The sequence below is a fragment of the Peromyscus maniculatus genome, chromosome 4, assembly GCF_049852395.1.
Source record: "Peromyscus maniculatus bairdii isolate BWxNUB_F1_BW_parent chromosome 4, HU_Pman_BW_mat_3.1, whole genome shotgun sequence".
Lineage (NCBI taxonomy): Eukaryota > Metazoa > Chordata > Mammalia > Rodentia > Cricetidae > Peromyscus > Peromyscus maniculatus.
The window spans coordinates 56818817-56840831 of record NC_134855.1 but is presented as its reverse complement, the minus strand read 5'-3'; the positions used below and the strand labels follow the sequence as shown (position 1 = coordinate 56840831).

At 40.3% G+C, this 22015-nt stretch overlaps 1 long non-coding RNA gene across 1 annotated transcript in view; it reads right to left on the bottom strand.

Annotated features, from left to right (window-relative positions):
- The window catches only part of LOC143272907 (uncharacterized), a 46669-nt gene extending 25082 nt beyond the window's left edge, over positions 1-21587 (bottom strand). Inside the window, exon 1 of the long non-coding RNA XR_013050547.1 lies at positions 21196-21587. This is a non-coding gene — a long non-coding RNA (uncharacterized LOC143272907). The remainder of the gene's footprint in view (positions 1-21195) is intronic.
- Positions 21588-22015: the final 428 nt, after the last annotated feature.

Here is a 22015-nt window from a genome sequence, read left to right as displayed (position 1 = left end):
TTTCCAGTTTGTGTTTAGGCAGACATGTTGATGAGACTGTTGTTGTAGCTTCTCACATTAGTAGGAATAGGTCTCCCTATTCCCTGACTTTTTCTAAAATTTCACAGTAAAGTTCATTGAAACAGGGCATATTGCAACAAACTGTTTCGGCATATATTGAATGGAGCTTAGACTCTGCTTACAAATGTGCACAACAGACCCTCCTTACAGTTGCGCATCCTAGAGCAGACTGATACACAATTGTAAGTAAATGAGAGATACAAACAGCATACAGCCAGGGAAGGTAGTGTCTGTCCCTGACTTAGTTATCTGCTTTATGTCTGAGAATTCTACTGCTGCTTTCAAGATTTTAGCATGGAAACCATGATTTTTGTCTTACAAGGCACTCAGGGGAATTAAATTCTGCATGCAAGCAAAAACACCTAAGGATGCTGTATAAATATAAGGAACTCATTTTGTAATTACTAGTATTGAAATCATAGTGACAAGCACAGTGATAAGCTTCTGGTCTGCCATGCCAAGCACCATGGCCAGACTGCAATCCCAGCACTTGGGCGACTACAGCAGGGGAATCATCAATTCAAGGCCAATCTTGGATATGGAGTAAGACCATGACTCAAGTGGGGCAAGGACAGGAGGGCGTGGTAGAGAGAAAGGAGGAGGGGAGAGGAGAGAAGAGAGAGTCAAGGAACACAGATTTTAAAGGCAATACACAAATCAGATAAGCTGTCATCTTTCCTTAAGTCATCATAGGGTTACAAATGTTCATCTTCTGTTCCTGCTTGCTGGGCAGAACACAAAGATGCTAATGACTTTCTTAAAAAAGAAAAAAAAAAAAAGAGGGCAATACAATGGTTGAGTTTTTCAATTCTATGAATGTCTTGACCAACCAACTCTGTAACCTCAAACAAGTTGTCTAATCTCTCTCCCAGTTTCTTCACTAGAAAAAGGGATGAGGGCTGGAGAGATGGCTCAAAGGTTAAGAGCACTGACTATTCTTCCAGAGGTCCTGAGTTCAATTCCCAGCAACCACATGGTGGCTCACAATCATCTGTAATGAGATCTGGCACCCTCTTCTGTATACACAATAAATAAATAAATCTTAAAGAAAGAAAGAAAGAAAGAAAGAAAGAAAGAAAGAAAGAAAGAAAGAAAGAAAGAAAGAAAGAAAGAAAGAAAATGGGATGAAACAAGTGCCAACATCTCATCTCAGAAGACAGGCAGGAGTGATTCATGGGTAATCACAGACTTAGAGTTAATGCAATGCCTAACACAAGTTACTTCAAACATACTGGCCAATTTCCTTACTTGTCCAAATGATCAGAGTCCATCCCAGATTCACCTTCCTTCATAAGCCTTGATTTGCACTGTCTTTTGAAATGAACTCTGGGTGATCCCTGTGTTCAAGTCCACTTTAGTAACCAAGACATCTTATCCTAGCTAACTGGCCTTATAACAATTATAATAATAATAGTGAATTATGATATTGTATTCCCCCAAATATTGTGCATGCTAATAAACTTCTCTGGGGTCAGAGACAGAGCAGCCACAATATTAAACATAAAGGATAGGCAGAGGTAGCACACGCCTTTAATCCTAGCACTCCAGAGGCAGAAATCCATGTGTTCAAGGATACAGACAGGCATGGTGACTCATCATGCCTTTAATCCCAGAAAGCTAGCTTTTAACCCCAGGGAGTGGTGGTAGAAAGCAGAAAGGTATATAAGGTGTGAGGACCAGAAACTAGAAGCATTTGGCCTGGTTAAGCATTTGGCTGGTTAAGCTTTCAGGCTTATAGCAGCACAGTTCAGCTGAGACCCATTCAGATATGAGGACACAGAAGCATCCAGTCTGAAGAAACAAGACCAGCTGAGAAGTTGGCCAGGTGAGGTTAGCTGTGGCTTGTTCTGTCTCTCTGACCATCCACCATTTCAACCCAATAACTGGGCTCAGGTTTGATTTTATTAATAAGAACTTTGAAGATTCATGCTACAGTGAATTCATTCCAAATTCTTGCCATGTGACTTGACTGCTTCATTCATCTTAAGAAGAAAAGAAATGGTATTTTAAAATCTCTAACACATACTAAGTATTGCATTAAGCTGTACAGTGGAAGGTATAATCTTTGCCTATCCATGGGAAACAAAGACAAAGTATAACCAAAGTTATTACAGAAAAAAATTAAAATATAGCTGTAAGTAGAGATCTCAATGAGGAAAAAAACCCACAGAGCTGTGGGTCTGTTACTTTAAGATGGAAAAAAAAATGAAATTATAATGCTGAGGGCAAGTCTGGGGGAGGGCCGGCTGCCCTGAAGGTACCAAATTCTAAACACAGACCCCCGGGGAGATGGGAGGGACCATGGAGCCTTGATGGCTGTGAAAAACCGCAGCTGGGACTGATGCCCAGAAAGAGCGCAGAGCAAGTGGCAGAAGGCTGGGAGCAAGCCAAGCTCACCTCCAGGTGAGAGAGGTTCTAATACCAAGCGCGGAAGGAGTGGAACCATGGGCACCTGGCAAGTTCTGCAGACAGGAAGGGCCCGTATGATCAACTGCCCCGGATAATCAATTTGAAAAGGCTTCGAGTGATTGTTCACAAGCTGGTTAGAAGGAAGCCTGGCTTCCACATGCATGGGACTGGACCTCTGAGCAGGGCAGCTGAGCCAGAGGTTTTGCAAGTGCTGGAGAAACAGCTTGGATCGCATAAAATACACCGTTTCTCCTTTTGTTGCCCAGCACATCATTCACATAAAGGCACTTTCCTTTTGGAATATTCTAAAGAATCCCAGTAAAGGTTAATGGGGGGTAAAATGGTGGCTTCCACACACATTTGAATTCATGAGGGAACAGTCAAAATGCCAATTCCTAATATAATTGGTATTATTTCACTCCAGGTGAAAGTCCTTGTTTGGTACTGCTATGAAACAACACTGGAAAAAAATCCATTGAAACACATTTTTACTAGGAAAATAGTACAGATTAACACCATTTATAAGAAATTGTATTAAAAAGTGGCAAAATCATGGAACCCAAGGTAAAAGAAAAGAAAATACATGTGTGAACTTCCGAGGGTCATAGACAACACATTCAATAATAATAAAATCATCAAAGGCCTTGCCTTTAGAATCTGCCGGACCAGAGCCTTAGGGACATTGACTCCCATGCTTTGACCACTAAGCAACTGTGGGGTTTATGTCTGATGGCCAAGGCAACTGAGCAAATGCACATGTGTGCACACACAGGCACAGACACCGACAGCCCCATGACAGGCTAAGTTCATACATCTCACAGAACTAGGCAGAAAAACAAAAGGAATGCCTCCCTGCCACAAGCAGACACACAAGACATCCCTTAGAATTTTCTCTAAGATAAATCTTTCTCTCCTAAAAGGAAAAAAAAAATTAAATCATTGGCAGCCTGACTCTCCCTGAGTGGAAGTGAGACATTAATTTCAATCATGCACATTGAGAAGTTATTGCACGGCAGGGATTTCCAATTACATAATGCAGAACCAGAACTCTGCCGTGTCACTTGGCTGCCAGCATCCATGGGCGAGCTGTGCGACACTGCTCTGTCATGTAGCTCATGTGAGAAGAGAATTCTGCTCTTCCAAGAAATGGCACTCATCTTGGAGACCTTCCCAGTTACACAAAAGAGCATAATTTCCACATTATCCCCAGGCATACTGTCTGAGATGATAAGTGTGTGATAGCTTTATGTGTAAATTATAGATGTAATCCTTCTGTGGAAAGGCACGCGGACTGGCTGCTCTTGGGTGGTGGGCAGTGCAGAGAAACAAAATCAATTTGTTCTTTGATTTTTATGAAATGATAGCTAAGCCCTCCTTTGACAATCAACAGACACTTGAGGGTTAGATGGCAGATAAGGTAATTGCATGGTGATTATCTATAGAGCAAGGCAGGAGCGGGAGACTTGTGTGGAGATGATGCAAGCTTAGTAACGAACTTGTCACAGACTGGTTCATTATTTGGATTTTAAATCCTTCACAGTTCAACCCTAGTATTTATCTGTTTTTCCTTAGGGACTATGCATACTATTTGCAAATAGTATACATAACACACACACACACACACACACACACACACACACACACACACACATTCACACTTTTAAAAGGGAGAGGAAGTAAAGGATGTATCTTCCTTATTGGATGGCCAAGTTCTATATGTAATGTACACTGTGTGCCAGATACAAAGTTAAGCTTCGAGAAATTCTTGTGTGCTTTTCTCCTGAAAGCTCATAAGTCTTTTCAATAAGAGTCAAAACTATGCCCTTTCCACACTGGCTATCAGTATCATTTGGAGGATTTCTTCTTATGATTAAGTTCAACCATATTTTAAACTAAAGGAAACAGGAATTAGAAAACAAAGGCAGGCAGACTGATTCTTACTTCTCAAGCATTTACTTTATCCAAGTATTACTCATATCCAACCCCTATGATAATTTAGTCTCTACATTTCAATCTTCAATGTAAAACAAAGAAACCTGACGATCCTGGGACAGACATAAAGAAAGGGACTCTTTATTCTTGCCTCCATCCCTACCTCCAAGAGTGTTCAGTGTCCACAAGGCAATAATGGGACAACTCAGACTGATTCAGAGTATTGTGATGGTAGAGTCTGGATCATGTAAGGAAGTGGAGTGTGTGGGGAGAATGGCATTGATTGCCGGCCTGAAACACAGTCTGAGTCTCTAAGAGAGACTCTAAGTGTATTTGAAACTCTGGCCGGGAGATTTTAACCTACTCCAGCCCTTCATCCCAAAGTCTACCAACAGCTTCTGAGTTATGAATTTTACATTTAGAATTGTCTACTTTACAGTCAGACTGGCATGACACACATTTAGTAGAAACCGTGCTTCAAATTCTGAAAGTGGATCTCTTCTCATGGCATGAGATACAATATTATATATAGAGAGAGTTATGATTCATATGTCATATGACATATATTATAACTGTGTTGGACAACAGCAGCAGTGAACTGCATCTCAGAACTAAACTTGAGTTCATGAGAATAACAACGCTATAGAGTCCTGAATCACTTAGCGAGGATGCTCAATCAGTTATATTTAATGGACACCCAGTTTTATGATTATTTTCAGTTTGCAATGGTTTTATGGGGATATTCCTCCATCCTAAATTGATAACTGATTGAATTTCTTACACCCAAGCTATGATGGTCCTTTAAAATCTGTTAGATAGCCACTCTTATACTTAAAACTTTCTAACACTTGTGTTGACTAGTTTTATGTCAACTTGACACAAGGTAGAATCATCTGGGACAAAGGAACCTCACTTGAGAAGATGACCCCCACCAGACCGGCCTGTGGGAAACCCTGTGGTGCTTTTTCTTGATTAATGATTGATATGGGAGGGCACGGCTCACTGTGAGCAGTGCCACCCCTGGCCTGGTAGTCCTGGGGGTTAAAGAAAACAGGATGAGGAAGTCATGAGGATCAAGCCAGTAAGCAGCCCCCTCCATGGTCTCTGCATCAGCTCCTGCCTCCAGGTTCCTGCCCTGCTGGAGCTCCAGCCATGACTCCCTGCAGAGATGGACTGTGTTATGGAACTGTATGAGGAAATAAGTCCTTTCCTCCATAAGTAGAGTTAGCCATGGTGTTTTTTCACAGCAATAGAAACCGTACTGAGACTTACGCCAAAGAGTAAAAGTCCAGGTATGTACAATGCTGTACAAAGCCGGCACGATGACATTAATTGGTGCTTTTGTTTTTAACTTCAAAATATAAATTCCATAAACACATACTTATCATTTTTAGCTTACTGCTATATCCCCATCACAAGATTAGCACCAGGCATTTGTAACTGCAGGAAACTTCATGGAAAAGCAGTAACCGAAAGTAGCACAAGCAGCAACCAGAACCTGATGGACAGGGCAGTAGAGAAGGAAATAGGAAGAGGAAACCATACTGCATATTGTACAGTTGCTTCACCTCTCAGTTTCTCAGTAAGGATCATCTTATTCAAGATGGCTGGTTAAAAACCACCATGGCCAAAGTTAATAATGATTAATCCCTAGTTACCTAGTTATGGATAGGGCAATCTGGTCTAGTGAAAGAAGGAAGGGGCCAAGAACTTAGATCATAAACTTTGACAAACACCGATGTTCAGACACTACATTTTGACTAGCACTTTTAGTGTAATAGTTTTAGAAAAGTTAATACCTGAATCTATATCCCAGCAAGACAGGTTACCATGTACAGAGAACAAAGAATCAGCTCAAAGGGCTCATATTAATTTAATAGTTGTATTTTGATCAAGTCTAAATATTACATAATAATCTAATAATATTGGTTACTTAATGTTTGGTGAATCCCAGAATCCTGACACTGTTATATATGAAGTCAGAATTGTCTCTTTTCAAATATGTATTTGCAAATGTTTATAGGATGCACTATGGTCGTTTAGTACATGTGTAATGATCAAGTCGACTGTCTTGGGAGTCCCGTATCCAACTCCCCACTGTCCCTCCTCCCCTACCCACCCTCCCTAGCTTCTATTAATTACTACTAAACATTTTGAATGAATTTTCCAGCATCAACATATGAGAAAGGACATTTTATAGTTGTCTTTCTGTCTCTGATATGTTTCATTTACCATACTGTCTGCTATTTCCATCCATTTTGCTACACATGATAGCATAACATGTTGCTATCATTCTCATTCTTCCTCCTCCTCTTTTTTTTTTTTCATTTGAAACAGGGCCTTACTTATGCAGTTTAGACTGGCCACAGAATGTCAATCTCCCTGAGCAATCTCCTGAGGTATAATTATACACTACTGTGTATTTTTTCATGGTCACTTACTATTTCATTGTGTTCTTTTTTCATCCATTTCATGCTATCCATCCATCTTTAGATTCTATGTCTTAAATACTGTCACCAGCAATGAACATAAGCATGCAGGTGCTTCTCTAATATGATGATGTCATTTCCTTTGGATATGGACCCAGAGTAGAGTACCAGGATCATGTGATAGGCATTAGTGTTCAGAGTTTCCTCACATTGTTCTCTAAGATGGATGCTCTATCTCATATGCCCCACTAACAAGTGTGTAAGTTCTCTTTTTCTAGTGTCACCAATATTTCTTATTTTAAATCATTTTAATAACAATTCTTTAAGACACTACCCTATTATAGTTTTGATTTTAATTTCTTTTAAAAGGTGTCTATTAATATATTTTCCCCATATTTAGTTCGATTATTTAGGGGTTGTAACTGACTTTTAAAAGTTCCTGGATATGTTGGATATTAGTTACTTGAACAGCTTGTGGATTTTTTCCATAGTGAAAATTGTCATTTTGCTGTTTCTTTCACTGAATAGATTTCTCATAGTTTGAAATCATTTCTTTTATCTATTTATTTCTTTTTTTGTTTCTTTGTTGTTGCTGTTGTTTGTTTTTTTGAGACAGGGTTTCTCTGTGTAGTTTTGGTGCCTGCCCTGGATCTCGCTCTATAGACCGGGCTGGCCTTGAACTCACAGAGATCTGCCTGGCCCTGCCTCCCAAGTGCTGGGATTAAAAGCGTGCGCCACCGCCGGCTGACTCTTTTATCTATTTCTACTTTTGTTTCTTGTACTTTGGGGGCTCTTAGAAAAAAATCTATTGCCTATAATTATATCTTGAATTATTCTGAGCTTTTTATCTTACTAATTTCATGTTCAAACTCTTAAGTTTAGATATAATTATTTATTTTTATTTGTTTTTATAAGTGAGAGAGGGAAATAAAATATCAATTATCTGCAAATGTGTATATGAAGATCAAGTTTGCCTAGCACTACTTATTGAAGAGGCTATACTCTCATGCTCTGTCTCTCCAGTATGTTTTGGCATCTTTGTCAAGAATAATTCAGCAGTCAATGCACAGGGCTATTTCTGGCCACTCTGTCTTGCTATAGTGGTGCGTATGTCTGTTTTCATGCCAATACCATTAAGTTTTGATAACTTTGCCCTTGTAGTCTATTTTGAAAGGTTCTCAAAAGTTAAAGTAAAAAAGTCTAAGTTTTCTCCAGGTAATACCTCTTAGAACAAGTAGATTATTCTTTAATCATGGAGATTTCATATTTATAAGTAACAATGGAAGATTTCTAGCCCTAGAAAATAATACCAAATGTGACTTTATTTTAATGTTTATTACATTTAAGTGTGTGTGCGCGTGCGCATGTGTGTGTGTGTGTGTGTGTGTGTGTGTGTGTGTGTGTGTGTGTGTGTGTACCACTGTATACATGTAGAACTCACATTGTAGAAGTTGATTCAGTAGTTCCCTGCTTTCCCCGTATAGGATTCAGGTCATGAGGTTTGGTAGCAAGCACTCTCGGAACCATCTCACTGGGCACAAAGGTGATTTTAACTCAAATATATCTTTCTTTTGTGTGACAGAATATTGAATATCTGTATGTAGCAGGCAGCCTCATGTGCTAGGTAAATAGTACTGAGTTCAAAAACTATAGAGGCCAACATATAACATTTTTGAAGAGCTATAAGATTATAAAATAAAGTTGCAAACATAAGAATAAACATAAGAAGCAGGCACTATGAGAGCAAGTAACGTGAAAGGCTTAGCAAAATGGGATAGCTAATGAGGGTTCTTCTTGTTACTTAAAGAGAGGTTGGGCTGTAGAACAAACTTGAGGAAGAACAGTTTATGTGGTGACAAGATTTTAATGCCAGATTTTCCTCCTAGAAAATACTAATGCCAGGGTAAGGGATCATAATAAAAAAATAAGTAAATTGCCCAAGATATGGGTGATCAGCTCCTTCATACTTGTAAAACATCGTAAGGAGTTCAGATTTTTATTTTATTTGAAATAAGAAGTAGTTTTAAAGACTTTCAAGAAAGCCTGATTTGACCTGCTTCCCACATTTGGGAGCTCACGGGTGTTCAGTGTGATGGATGGCTATGGTAAGGGACAGAGGGAAACAAAGGAAGAAAGAGGGAAAATAATTAGGAGATTGTTGTTATCATTTCAGTGAATGGGGAATGAGGATTGGTCTCGGGTGAATAGGATCACAGAAATGAGAAGAAACAAAGGAAACGGATTAAAGATTTAACCTGTTATGTAGATAAAGATGACTTTTAGGTCATGATGGAGAAGGGAGAAATCAAAAGATACTTCTAAATGTCAAGTTTAAGCAAGTATGTGGTTGGTGGTGTCATACAGGGAGAGGGTAAAAAAGAGAAAAGTGTTCAGAAGGGAAGTTAGAGCTCTGTTCACAGCCAACTTGGAGGTTGACTGTGAGTCATCAAATAGAGATTTCCCAAGACTAATTAGAAAAAAATTAGTTCAGAGTCTCCAAAAGAGGCTCCACAGGGTAGCACTGGAGAAAGGAAGTTTCTAGGTACTCTGAGTTGAAGAAATGAATGTCAGAGTCTAGGTAGATAAGAAGCCCCATGCTGGCTGTAGCTCAGCTGGTAAAGTACTTGCCTAGCATGCACAATGTCTCAGGTTCCATCCCCAGTACCACATAAGGCAGGCATGGTAGCTCATTTGGAAAGTAGCTCAAGGCCATCATTAGCTAATGAGTCCAAGGCCAGCTTGGGATTCATCAGAACGTGTTTCAAAAAATGGGATGGTGTTGGGGAAGCAAGAGCTTTCTGGGTAAGTGTGAGGATTACTTAGGTCTTCAGAACCCATGTAAAAGCTGGGCAGATGTGGAAGCTGTAATCCCAGCACTCAAGAGGCAGAATTTTCAGGGGATTCATGGGACAAACTGACTGACCAGACTAGCCAATCAGTAATCAGTTCAGTTAAGAGACTCTACCTTAATAAATGAGGTAGAGAACAATTGAGGACCACAACCAAGGTCAACTTCTGGTCTCTACATATGCACCTGCACTAGTACACACATGCATGTAAACATGCATAAACACAGACAGACATAAACAAGCAAACCAGAAAAAAAATGTGGCTATAGTTTACAGGAAAATAAAACAAATGAAAAGAACTTATGGAAGTTGCATTGAGTCACTACAAGTCTGAAGAAAGTCCTTCTTCAGTTCTAAGTAGTGCACTGGTCATCACAGGCATCTCAGGAAGAGAAAAATCTGGAGGAAATTATCCTATTTACAACAGCTAGACAGTAAAAATCCCATAATCTAGAACTCTGAGTAAGTACTCTCAGGAACCTTACCTTAGTACTGGGAACTGCACTAGGCTAACACTACTATGATGCCACCTGACATTTTGAAAAAAGGATCTGAAAGGATCACATTGCTTTTCAACAACAGCATCGCAGAATGAGACTCATGAAGTATCCATATGAATTAAAAAAATACACAGTAAGATAAAATTCACAAATGTCTGCCATCTAATCAGAATCGTAAGACATATGAAGAAAAGGAAAATATAACTCACTTAAAGGAAAATAAAATAAAACGAATCAACTGAAAGCAGTCAAGAGATGATAACAATGTTGGAGTGAGCACACAAGGGTAAGTCCCACCTTCTGAAACACTGAAACAGATGTGAAAGATATAAAACTGGCAACACAAGACTATCATGACTGAGGCTTCCAAGTGTAACAAGTTAGGCGAGTAACACATTTCATATTTTTAAAAAAAAAAAAAAAAAAAAAAGATTCAATGGACTAGAAAACACAGCCAAAGAACTATCAAAATGAAAACCTGAAGAGACGATAACTGGAATAATAAGTACTTCACTGCAATAATTTAAAACTTGAAATGGAAATGCAAAGATTTAAAAAATTGAAAATCAGCACTACCTCATTTCAAAATAAATATCACCAAGGGAATGGGTTTGGGCATAAAAATAAACAAACAGATCACTAGAACAGGACACAGGACATAAACACCCATCTACCCATATATAGACAACTGTTGCTTCCATCAATGTGAAAAGTCAGTTCAATTGAGAAAGAACTCTGTCAAAAAAATAATATCAAAAAATAATATCACATATTTTCAAATTTTAGTATAAGAGAGAATAAATGACCCAGCTCAAAATGACAGAATATTTGAACAAACACTTCTCTTAAAGTGAATACAGACAAAATCTACAATACCATTTGTTACTGGTATATTTAAGTCAGAACAACTGGATATAATAATACATAGGTATTTTTATAATTAAAATTAAAATACTGACCATGCTAAGAATTTGCAGGATGGGGAACAAAGAGCTTTCCTTTACAGCTGGTAGGAATGAAAAATGTACAGCCACACAAGAAAAAAAAAATGTTTGGAAAATTCCTAAAAATTAAAACCTAAAGAATTTGGGATGCTATCTGAGGCAGCCCTGCCATTCCTAGGTATTTGCCTAGGACAGATCAAAACATATAGCCCTGGAAGAGTTTGTACATCAGTGACCATAACAGATGTCTGTATTACAGTCCCAAACTAGTAACAGCACCAGTATCTCCCAGCTGGTGAGCAGATACTTGAGGTGTAATGGAGTCCTACCAGTCAGTAATCACTGGGATAAATTGCTGAGGAATACAGCAGCATCAAGACTCTCAAAATAAGTATGCTGTTTTTTGTTTTGTTTTGTTTTGTTTTGTTTGTTTTGTTTTGTTTTGTTTTAAAGGCCAAGCAAAAATGTGTTGTTCCTGACAGAGTGTAAAGAACCTGGAATGGACTGACAGCATGAGGAGACTTCTTGATGTTCACTGTATTCATTGTTCTGCTTGGGGTGATAGTCTCACCTGTAAGCATATATATCCAAGCATACCAGAGTGCACATTTTAAATATGCACAGTGCATTGTGTGTCTATTACTCTTTACTCGACTTTGTTAGAAATAAATTCAAGTTGAGAAGCAGGGTAAGGAGAACAAAGTAAGCACATTTTGGTTTTCTTTAACTTTTTATTGATTCTTTATGAATTTTACATCCATGCATCCTAATTCCACTCATCTCCTTGACCCCTTGCTTCTGCCCTCTGCCCTTGCAATCTCACCCCCAAACAAAATTTAAAAGTAAAAACAAAAACAAAAACAAAAAACAAAACAAAACAGCAACAAAAACAAATAAAACAAAATCTCAGCGTGAAAGCTGTAGTGTGGCCCAGTGAGTCACAAAGTATACCCTTTAGTCCATACATCTTTACTTCAAAGTGTTCATTACCATGAGTCATTGGTATGGTTCAAGGCCTCTGGCTTCTGCTCCACTGTCAACGGTGGGTCCTCACTGGAACTCCTCTTGGATATCCTATAGTTGCCTTGTGTCATGGAGATGCTCTAGCTTTGGATCAGTAGGTCCAGCCCCTCACACACTCCAGCAGTTCATAGATGAGGTGGGTGTTAGAGTGGGCTACCTTGTAGTTTTGGTTCTGGGCCAGAGTGGTAGTTGGATTGGTCAATGCAACAGCTTTTCCTCATCTTCACTACCTGGGCGAGCTCTCCAGCAATGCCCTGACTAGCTCAACTCAATGCAGCAGAAAAGCAAATAGCGGGGCCAGTTCTCCTGTTCTCACACCCTCAGGTCGAGCTCACAGGCTTTCACACCCCCAGGGCCAGCTCTACTGTTTTGCCCAGGTAAGGGGCAGGGCCTGATCTCCGGGTTGCTGCACTTGATGAGGGGCAGAGCCAGCTCTCCCGTTCTCACACCCCGGAGGCTGCCTCTCCTGCCTACCACAGGTGGCAAGGAGTGGAGTGGGGAGGGCATTATTTCCCTTAGCCTTGGCACTTCCTGGCATATGAGGGAGGGGGCAGGGCAGCTTTCCTGCTCTCAAGCCCAGAGGCCTGGCTCAGCTGTGTACCCCCCACCTTCCCACCCCCACCAACAGTGTCATCTCCAGTGTGCTACCCAGGTAAGGTGCCCTGATGGCTCTCCCATGTGCTGCCGCTGGTGAGGGACAGGGCCAGCTCTCCCATTCTAGTGGCCCCAGGACCCGCGCTCTCCCCTGCCGTAGATGGCAAGGGGCAGGCGACAAAGGGCTTTTATTTCCTCACCCATGCCATCACATGACAGATGGGGGTGTGTAGCCAGAAGGCTTCTCAGGTCCTGCCTGGCCCCCTGCAGACCCGCAGCCACTTATAAAAAATAATCATTTAGAGGCTTAATGTTATTTATAACAGCTTGGCCAATAGCTTGGGCTTATTACTGACTAGCTCTTACACTTAAATTAACCCATAATTATTATCTATGTTTAGCCATCTGGCTTGGTACCTTTTCTCAGTTCTGCCTTGTCATCTTGCTTCCTCTGTGTCTGGCTGTGGCCTCCTGACTCCACCCTTCCTCTTCTCAGCATTCTCCTTGTCTGATTACCCTGCCTATACTTGCTGCCTGGCTACTGACCAATCAGCATTTTACTAAACCAGTGTACAAGAGCATTATCTCACAGACAGGGGATCAGTACTCCTGCTCTTAAGGCCCCTGGGCTGGCTCACCTGCACCCCTGCCAACAAGGTCAGCTCTATTACTCTCTCCAGATGAGGTGCAGAGCCTGCTCCCCAAAGTGCTGCTGCCAGTGGGGGGCAGTGCCAATTCTCCCACTCTAGTGACCTCACAGGTGGCGAGGGGTAGGGTAGGAGGGAGGTCATCCCTCACTCTCCCACTCCACTAAATGAAGAGTGGGGCCAGATCTTCTGTGTTTGTAGGGCCGGATCACCTGCCCTCCCCGTGCCCCATCCCCCCCCCCCTCAACAGGGTCAGCTCTACTGTGCTGCCTGGGCTAGGTACAGGACCCATTCTTCCAAGTGCTGCAGCTGGTGAGGGGCAGGATCAGCTCTCCCACTCTTGTGACACCAGGATCAGCTTTTCCTGACTGCAGTAGGTGGCAACGGGTGAGGAGCAAGAGGAATATCTCTCTCTCTTGCCTGTGCCACCGTGTGACAGACCGTGGGGCTAAGCTCTGGGCCAGCTCACTTGCACCCTCGCCAGCAGGGACAGCTCTACTGTGTTCCCCTAGGGAGGTGCAAGGCCCAGTCTCCAGAGTGGTGCAGTTGGTGAGGAGCAGGGCCAGGACTCCCTAGTGCTGCAGCCAACAAGCTGTGGGGCCAACTCTGTGCAGCCCTGTCCTCACCGCTTCTCGTGTGTCACGGTGTTAATAAGACATCAACACAGACCCTGGCTGCAGCAGGGCCACAGACCCAGACATCGCCCCTGGCAACAGCCCAGGCCCTGAGTACACCATGGTACTGGGTAGCAGCACAGGCTACTCAGATCTGCATGGCCCCAGCATAGGCTCAACCCTCAGACACGAACTCGGCCCCAGATGTCTATGTGACCCTTATTGGCGCTACTAACCTAACCATGATCCTTATAAAGAGAGTACTTTAAACTTCGGGAGTGAGTGGAGTCCACTGGAGAAAGATTAGCATGAAGAGAGATGAAGATCGAGGGTAAACCCTAAACCAACATCAAAACAAGCTTTAAAATGAAGCCAGTTGTGATAAGCGGGGTGGTTTCTACATGCTGCTTAAATCTAAAATCAAATCTGAAGCACCCGATGACACGTTAGGTGAAGCAATGTGTATGCAAATCATTTAAGATCATTTGTAACTGGTTATTTTATAGTCATTTCTAGCCGTAAGGACATTGTTACTGATTCTGACTTACAAATGCTGGTTTTTTTTTTCCATGTTAATATTTATAGAAATCCCACTCAAAAATGGTCTATCACAATGAAACGATGTCTTGTGTGTTCGGAAGCTATAAAATATGCCAGCTTACCCGACGTTCAACTGGTAGCATTGCTCATGCTATACTGAGCACAGAATACCAAATAGCCACAGAAAGGAGAAGGCAAAACCTTTCATTTGAACAGGTGTTTATGAGACATATACATCAGCATATATCCTGAGCTAAACATGCTAAAGCCCAAAATTAATTTTTTTTTGCCTTCAAGCTTAAGGTAAATTATTTCAAGTGACTGAGTTAATTCTGTGTTTCAGATCATTTTCTATGTTTATTTGTTGTTTGCCTTTGTAAAACCACAGCCAAGAAACCCCGTAAATATTACAGAATCATTTCAGGTGAAATCTCTGTGTTTATAATGCAAAACAATATTTCACTGGAACTATTGCACATGCCTCTTTCCTTACTCAGCTTACACACTCCACCCTCAGCCCTTTGCTAAACGCTTGCACAAGTGTGGCTACTATTCCCTCCCTCCTCTTCCAGCTCCCAGACAGGCTGCTTTCCCAGAAGGCTCCCCCAAAGCCTACTGAGAAACCCTCCTCGTGCTCCCACATTTTCTGGGAGGAGTTTGTTCAACACTGGGGACTGCCTAGGGTTCTATTTTTTCCAATAGCTCTCTCACACTTATTCTTTCTTTTCCTTCCTTCCTTCCTTCCTTCCTTCCTTCCTTCCTTCCTTCCTCCCTCCCTCCCTTCCTCCTTCCCTCCCTCCCTCTCTCTCTCTCTCTCTCTCTCTCTCTCTCTCTCTCTCTCTCTCTCTCTCCTCTCTCTCTCTCTCTCCTCTCTCTGTCTGTCTCTCTCTCTCCTCTCTCTGTCTCTGTCTCTGTCTCTCTGTCTCTCTCTGTCTCTGTCTCTCTCTGTCTCTCTCTCTGTCTCTCTCTCTCTCTCTCTCTCTCTCTCTCTCTCTCTCTCTCTCTCTCTCTCCCCCTTTACTCCTTTGTCTCTTTGTTTCTTTTGGATAGTACAGAAATGTTAGATAAGATACTATCTCCTCTTGTTTGCTGACTTCCTGGATGGCCTTATCACCCATCACCCATGTCTTTATCTCCAGCTTCCTAAACTATTTTTTATTTATATGAAATAAAGACACCTCTGGGAGTGAACCACACTCTCTATCTGCCTAGCTCCATTTATTTGCTAGTTTCTGTAGGACCTGGATAGCTAGGGTCATCTCTGATGCTTAGAAGGCATGCTTGTTCAACAACAAAATACATGGTCAAGGTATAAACCTTCCAAATAGTCATGACATGATGATCTGTTCCAGGTTGTAACAAATTTATTTCAGTGACACTTTTCATAAAAAAACGTACATCCGCTTGTGTTTGTCAGTCCTGGGCCAGTGCAGAAAAGCTGGGGGAAGTGACATTTGAGAGTGGAATCTCAGCAAGTATGAATTCATTTGGTCTGAAGCCAAGGCTTCAATGTTCATCTCATATTAATTTCCTGTACAGCTTAAAGTAAATTAAAATGAAATGTGTGACCAAACTCACAGAAGTATGCTGAAGTCTAGAGAAACTCTATCCCGAATGCCTGTGATACTTCTATTGCAGAGGAAACCAACTTAAAATTCTGATCCTTAAGTCACTTAGATCTTGCACTTCCTGGGCAAAATCCAAGGTTTAACTACAGGTAGGTCATTTTAGTGGCTGAGGAACCAAGAGGAATTAGAAATGCGTTGTCCATGCAGATGCTGCTTATGAAAGACTATGTCTCCTCTTTTCATAGCACCAGAATTATTCACTCATCAAGTTCTTCACGTTGATCACAGTTTATAAGTAATAAAACATGTGTCATCTATAACTGTGCATTCCATAAGCTTAGCCTTCACAAAACAACTAACATCTTTAAAAATGTGTAGGAATACTTTCTTTACATTTTCTACACAAAATATTAACACATATAGCTGTAGTGATCAGAAACTGTATGTAAACCCAATCTTTAAATTTCTTTGGGATATTCCATGCTTGCATTTAGTAAAGTAAAGAGGACGTTTGAATGTTGATAGAGATAGAAAAAATGCAAAAGAAATAGGGATGAAATGATGGTAGAGAAATGAAATGTTTTTCAAAGTACTTTATCATGTTAGATAATGAATATACGGTTCATACAATGAAACAGCAAATGGTTTCCTACACACAGTAGGTTTGAAGGTATACATTTTTAAATATTTAGTTTTAAAATATTTCCACACTGAAGTGTAAAGAATGTTTCCAGTAACATGCATGTTTTTCTTAAACTTCGAGACTGGTGATGATTTTCATAACTGAAAGCACTTAGTGAACCCTCTCAGTGAAACTGCCCTTCCCTCCTGTTATAATTCTCTTGGCACCTTCTTATATTTACCAAATAGCAGATACCATCAGTACACATACACAGTTTACAGAGGAACCCATTCTCTTCAGTATTTGATAAAGCCTACTTGAAAGGAATCCACATTCATGGAGTTTTATCATGTGAATAGAATATAATGAATCTCAGGGTAATGACTACAGGTACAAGGTTGGTAGGTCAACAACTTTTATAAAAAGCATTATCTCAATCAGCTGTCCATCACTGAGCCTCCCAGCACACTGTGGTGCAGGAACACTTACACACAGGACAAGGAAAGGCCTTCTACACTCTTCATTTCAATTACTGAAAGGTTCTCTAGCTGTGACCAGAGGCATACATCATGAAAGGTCATCGCGGTTGCTCAGTTGATTTTCCTAACACTAATTTTCTCTACTAATAAGATTGATTAAAGTTTGAAGATTTGTGAAAGAGTAAACATATTAGATTTTGCTATTAAACAAAAAATGCTAGGGTATTGAAGCAAAATTCTAGACTCTAAATTTTTTTAATTAATTAGCTTAAAAAAAAACACACATCTCTTCAAAAGTTACAGAGTTGACGTCTAATACCTGTACTGACTTTTTCAGAACACACTCAAATTACAATCACAAATTCATAATGAAAGCAAGTTTCGCCTCTGCTTAACCGGCACAAGCTTTCCCCTCTCGAGTCTAATACTGTAGTTTTTCATCATGCTGACATAATTTCAGAAGTCTAAGTCTAAATGCGTACAACACAACCATTCTGTAGGCAGAGGACCTAAGGCACAGCACCAGCCTGTGGAAGGGCCACCATGACCTGATGCTGTCTGCTCATTTCAATCCAGTTGAAAACAAATGAAAGGATCATGAAGAAGGGGAATTTCTCTATTCACATATCTTGAGCTACCCCAGTTCAGGTAATCAAAAGACTTCTCCTCTAAATAAATGATTGTCAAAGCCCAGTATTTATCATGAAAAGAAACAATTACAATTTGGTGCTGCCTCACAACTCACACATGCGTGTGTTAGAAATGCAAAATTCTTTTGTTGTTTTAATTTGTAATCTCCACCCCCATTTTTCTCATGCATATTATGCATATTTTTTAAAAAATTATAAAATTTGCATTCATAATTATTTTGATGGGGAAAATTATTTTAAAAAGAAAACCTAAATCTCAGAAAATGAACTTCGAATTTATTTTGTACAAATTCCAGGGCTCAAACAACTTTTTTCTCCTCTAGAAAAAAAAAATAATGCTAAACTAATTTTATAATGCTCCAAATGGATCATGATATGAACGGCTCTATTTTACTATATTTTTTCCAAGTTATGCCATAGATAATCATCTTTTAAAAAGTAACAAGCTGGAAATCCTATAACACCTGCATTGTAGCAAAACAAGTGTATCTTCTCAAATCAAAATCACTATGAAATGTTCATCACACTTTCAGGAAACTTAAAGGTAGAAGTAGCTCTCTAAACTGCTCTGTTTAAAGTGTACATATCTGTCTAAAAATCATCATCCAATGTCAATGAAGAAGAGCTGATGCAAAATATAACCAAGACTAATGAATGTGAAAATTCAAGTCAGCGAAAACTATGATAAAAGGGACACTCTTACCATGAAATATGGATTTTCTGCCTATATATTATATTCTTAATTACTCAAGTCACTTATTTTGCCTTTATCTTTTCATGTGTTAAGACAGTGCCACTTTCCTTTTTAAGTTTGTGGAGCACAGTACCACTGACTCAATGCCATCTTCCTCTCAGGCACACTTCCTGGCTCAAGACTCCCATGTATAGAATGACTTTGGTAGTCTCAAATGCCCCAGAAAGAGCAGGTGATGGCTGTAAGAGCATTAAGGACTCATGACATTATAGTAAGAATAAATTGATCAGTAAACAACAAAAGTCTTCCCCCCACCCCAGGGACTTTCAGAGAGATTACAAATGATAAACAGACAAGAATTGAGCACACTATCAGGAACCTGTGCTTTAGCATGCCAGAGGATTCACATGAAACTCCAGAGAAAAATTAATAGTGAACCAAAGCTCAGTAGGTCAGAGCTGAACACCAAGTCACACAAACAGTGGAGATGGAGAAATGTCAGACTGATGTTACTATAAAGTTGTGCATTGGCCAGACCTTTTATATCCACTTCTGCATTCATGATTCTTCCATACTAAGCTTTGGAGATACTCAAGAAATAGAGGGCCATCACCTCCTCCTCAACTGCATATGTTCGTTCATGTCATAAGTAGACAAACTTCACCCAAGTATCCTTGTATAGTTAATATTGGCCTTTCTTTTCTTTCTTTCTTTCTTTCTTTCTTTCTTTCTTTCTTTCTTTCTTTCTTTCTTTCTTTCCTTCTCTCTCTCCTTTATTTCTTTCTCTTTTCTTTCTTTCTTTCTCCCTGTTTTTGTTGTTGCTGCTGTTCATTTGCTACTAAAAACCATGCAACAGCTCCTTGTTTAACAACCTATACTTGCCTGTTTAACTCCAGAGCAGCACAAAGTCCCTGTATTCTTAGATTCTAGTGGAACAGACAGGCAACACTTTAATAAGCAACAGGATGTTATATTTTTATAAAGCTAAATGAGAGGAGGGTAAGTTACAGGAAATTTGTTACTTTAGATGGTGTGATAAAGAAAGTTGTGTTTGAGAAAATATGTGATCAGAAACCGCCCCCCCCAAAAAATTGAGAAGTAAGCCATGAGGTGTTTTAAAGGATTAACAATACAGTTTTGAGGAGAGAGAATCTGTAGGGTGATTAATAATGAGTGGGGATGCCATTGCGATTGATGTGCCATGAGATAGAGGCCTAAAAAGGTGTCAATTGCATGTTGGCCAGGGGCCAGGGCATGCAGCTTGGTAAGTGCTTTAGAAAATGCTACAGCAACATTCACTATTGCTAGGCCAGTCTCCCAAAGGTGCTGTCACTCATCAACATTCTCTCTATGAAAACAGGCCGAGTGTCTATGCTCAGCTGGGTTGGAACATCTACAAAGCGGTCGGCCAGCCATTTCAGTTTGCTTTTGAAAATCTACTTGTACCTTGAAATGGTATGAAGAGAATAACGTTATAAAAGCTGTCTGAACACAAATATTCCCTAGTGTCTGCTGTGTTTTTCAAGCCCAATATACCTAGCTATTAGACCCATTGGCAGGAAACAGGACAATTTCACAGCCTGAGAAATTCTAGTATAATAATCTCAAATCCAGTAACCTCTGGAATAATAATTGCTGGTGCTAAAACAAGAACTTCAGATTAGTTTGGCCAACACAAAGCTATTCGACAGAATAAGTTGCTGAAAGGCCCAACATAAATCAGTAAGACAGAATTTTCTAGGTTTATATTAGATGGAAATGGTCTTGCAAATACTTGTTATGTTCCTCCGTTTACAATGGAGTTACTTCCTCATGGGTGATGTTCAAAAAATTGAATATACTTATAGAGAAAGGAAAGGGAGTGGTAAGTGATATAAGTATAATATCAAAATCCTAAAAATATTGAATATATTTGACATATTTATATACAATGACACACATATATATATATATACAATACATACAAAATATATTAGAAGCCTCTCATCTTATTGCATGTACATTGAAAATGTATTTAGTTTGTACACCTGCCCCTCCAAACACCTCAGCTTAACAACATAGTGCTTTGTTTGGACCAATGCATCACTCACCCTCTTCATCTCACGGCTAGCTATTAACTGTAGCTCCAGCCACTGCCAGCACCATGAGCATCCTGCTACAGGTCACTATGCTAAGAAATGCAAAATGACACAGTGCTATGCACACTCCTACTAAATGGGCATTGCTTTTGTAAGCCTCCTTGCTAAACTGTTCATCTTTAACCATAATTGTTATAAAGCAATTTAAACCAATAAATATGTCTATGATGAATAAGTAGAGAAGGAGTTTGTGTTTGTGGTGGCCATGTAAACTTGTCTCAGAACTTCTAGTTTCTGCTTCTTGAGTTGACAACCTTCCTTCCAAACCCAGAGCACTTCCTCCGGTCTAGACAACAGAACCTGCTTCCATCTCACACAGGACACTTGGGAACCCCAGATCTATCTCATGTCACTCACACCCTATGTGATGCCACATAAGCCAGGCCTGCATGTCCCCTCCACACCCCACAGAAGGGCCCCTGAAGGCTCTTCCTATCTGTGAGCCAATGCCTTCACCAGATCCCACATGAAGATACCTTCCGTCCTGTTTTCTTTTCACTTACCTTGTGAAGTCTCATCCCCATGACCCTGGCGGTGGCTTTGGGTGTTGGCTGAAGAGAAAGCAGCAGCAGTTAGGAGGTGATTTCCTGTAAAGCAGGCAATTAAACACAGCTCGGGTCAAGTCACCTCATACTCAAACCGAGAAGTCAGCAGCAGGGCAAGGTTGGGCTGATGAACTTTTTCACTGAGTTGCACCTGCAGTGGAACCTCTGACTGGTTTTCTTTCTAGTCACTTTTCAAAACCTATTTTCCAACTTACAAATCTTTTCTGAGAGCCTTCATTCTGTCAGTTATCCAGGAATCATTATTTGTACCGCCCACAACAAAATGGATATTTTAATGAAAGCATGGTTTTAACTATGAAAGAGAACTCATTTTTTGGCCTGGAGACTTCCAAAATACCCTGGGCCAGGAAAAGGTGGGGGCATTCTTTGGTTCTTACTTGTGCTTGCTAATTAAATGAAGGAGAAGAGAGGGGTGTCATTTATCTTATTCGGATGAGAAAAATAGGCTGAGCTTAACGAGTTAAAAAGCTCATTCAGCTACTCTGAACCTGCTAGAAGAGAAAGTAGGAAGTAGTCTTGAACACATTGGCATAGGAGATCACTTCCTAAATATAACACCAGTATCACAGACACTGAGAGAAACAATCAATCAATGGAACCTCTTGAAACTGAGAAGCTTTTGTAGAGCAAAGGATACGGTCAACAAGGCAAAGTGACAGCCTACAGAATGGGAAAAAGTCTTCACCAACCCCACATCTGACAGAGGACTGATATCCAGAATATATAAGGAACTCAAGAAATTAGACATCAAAATGCC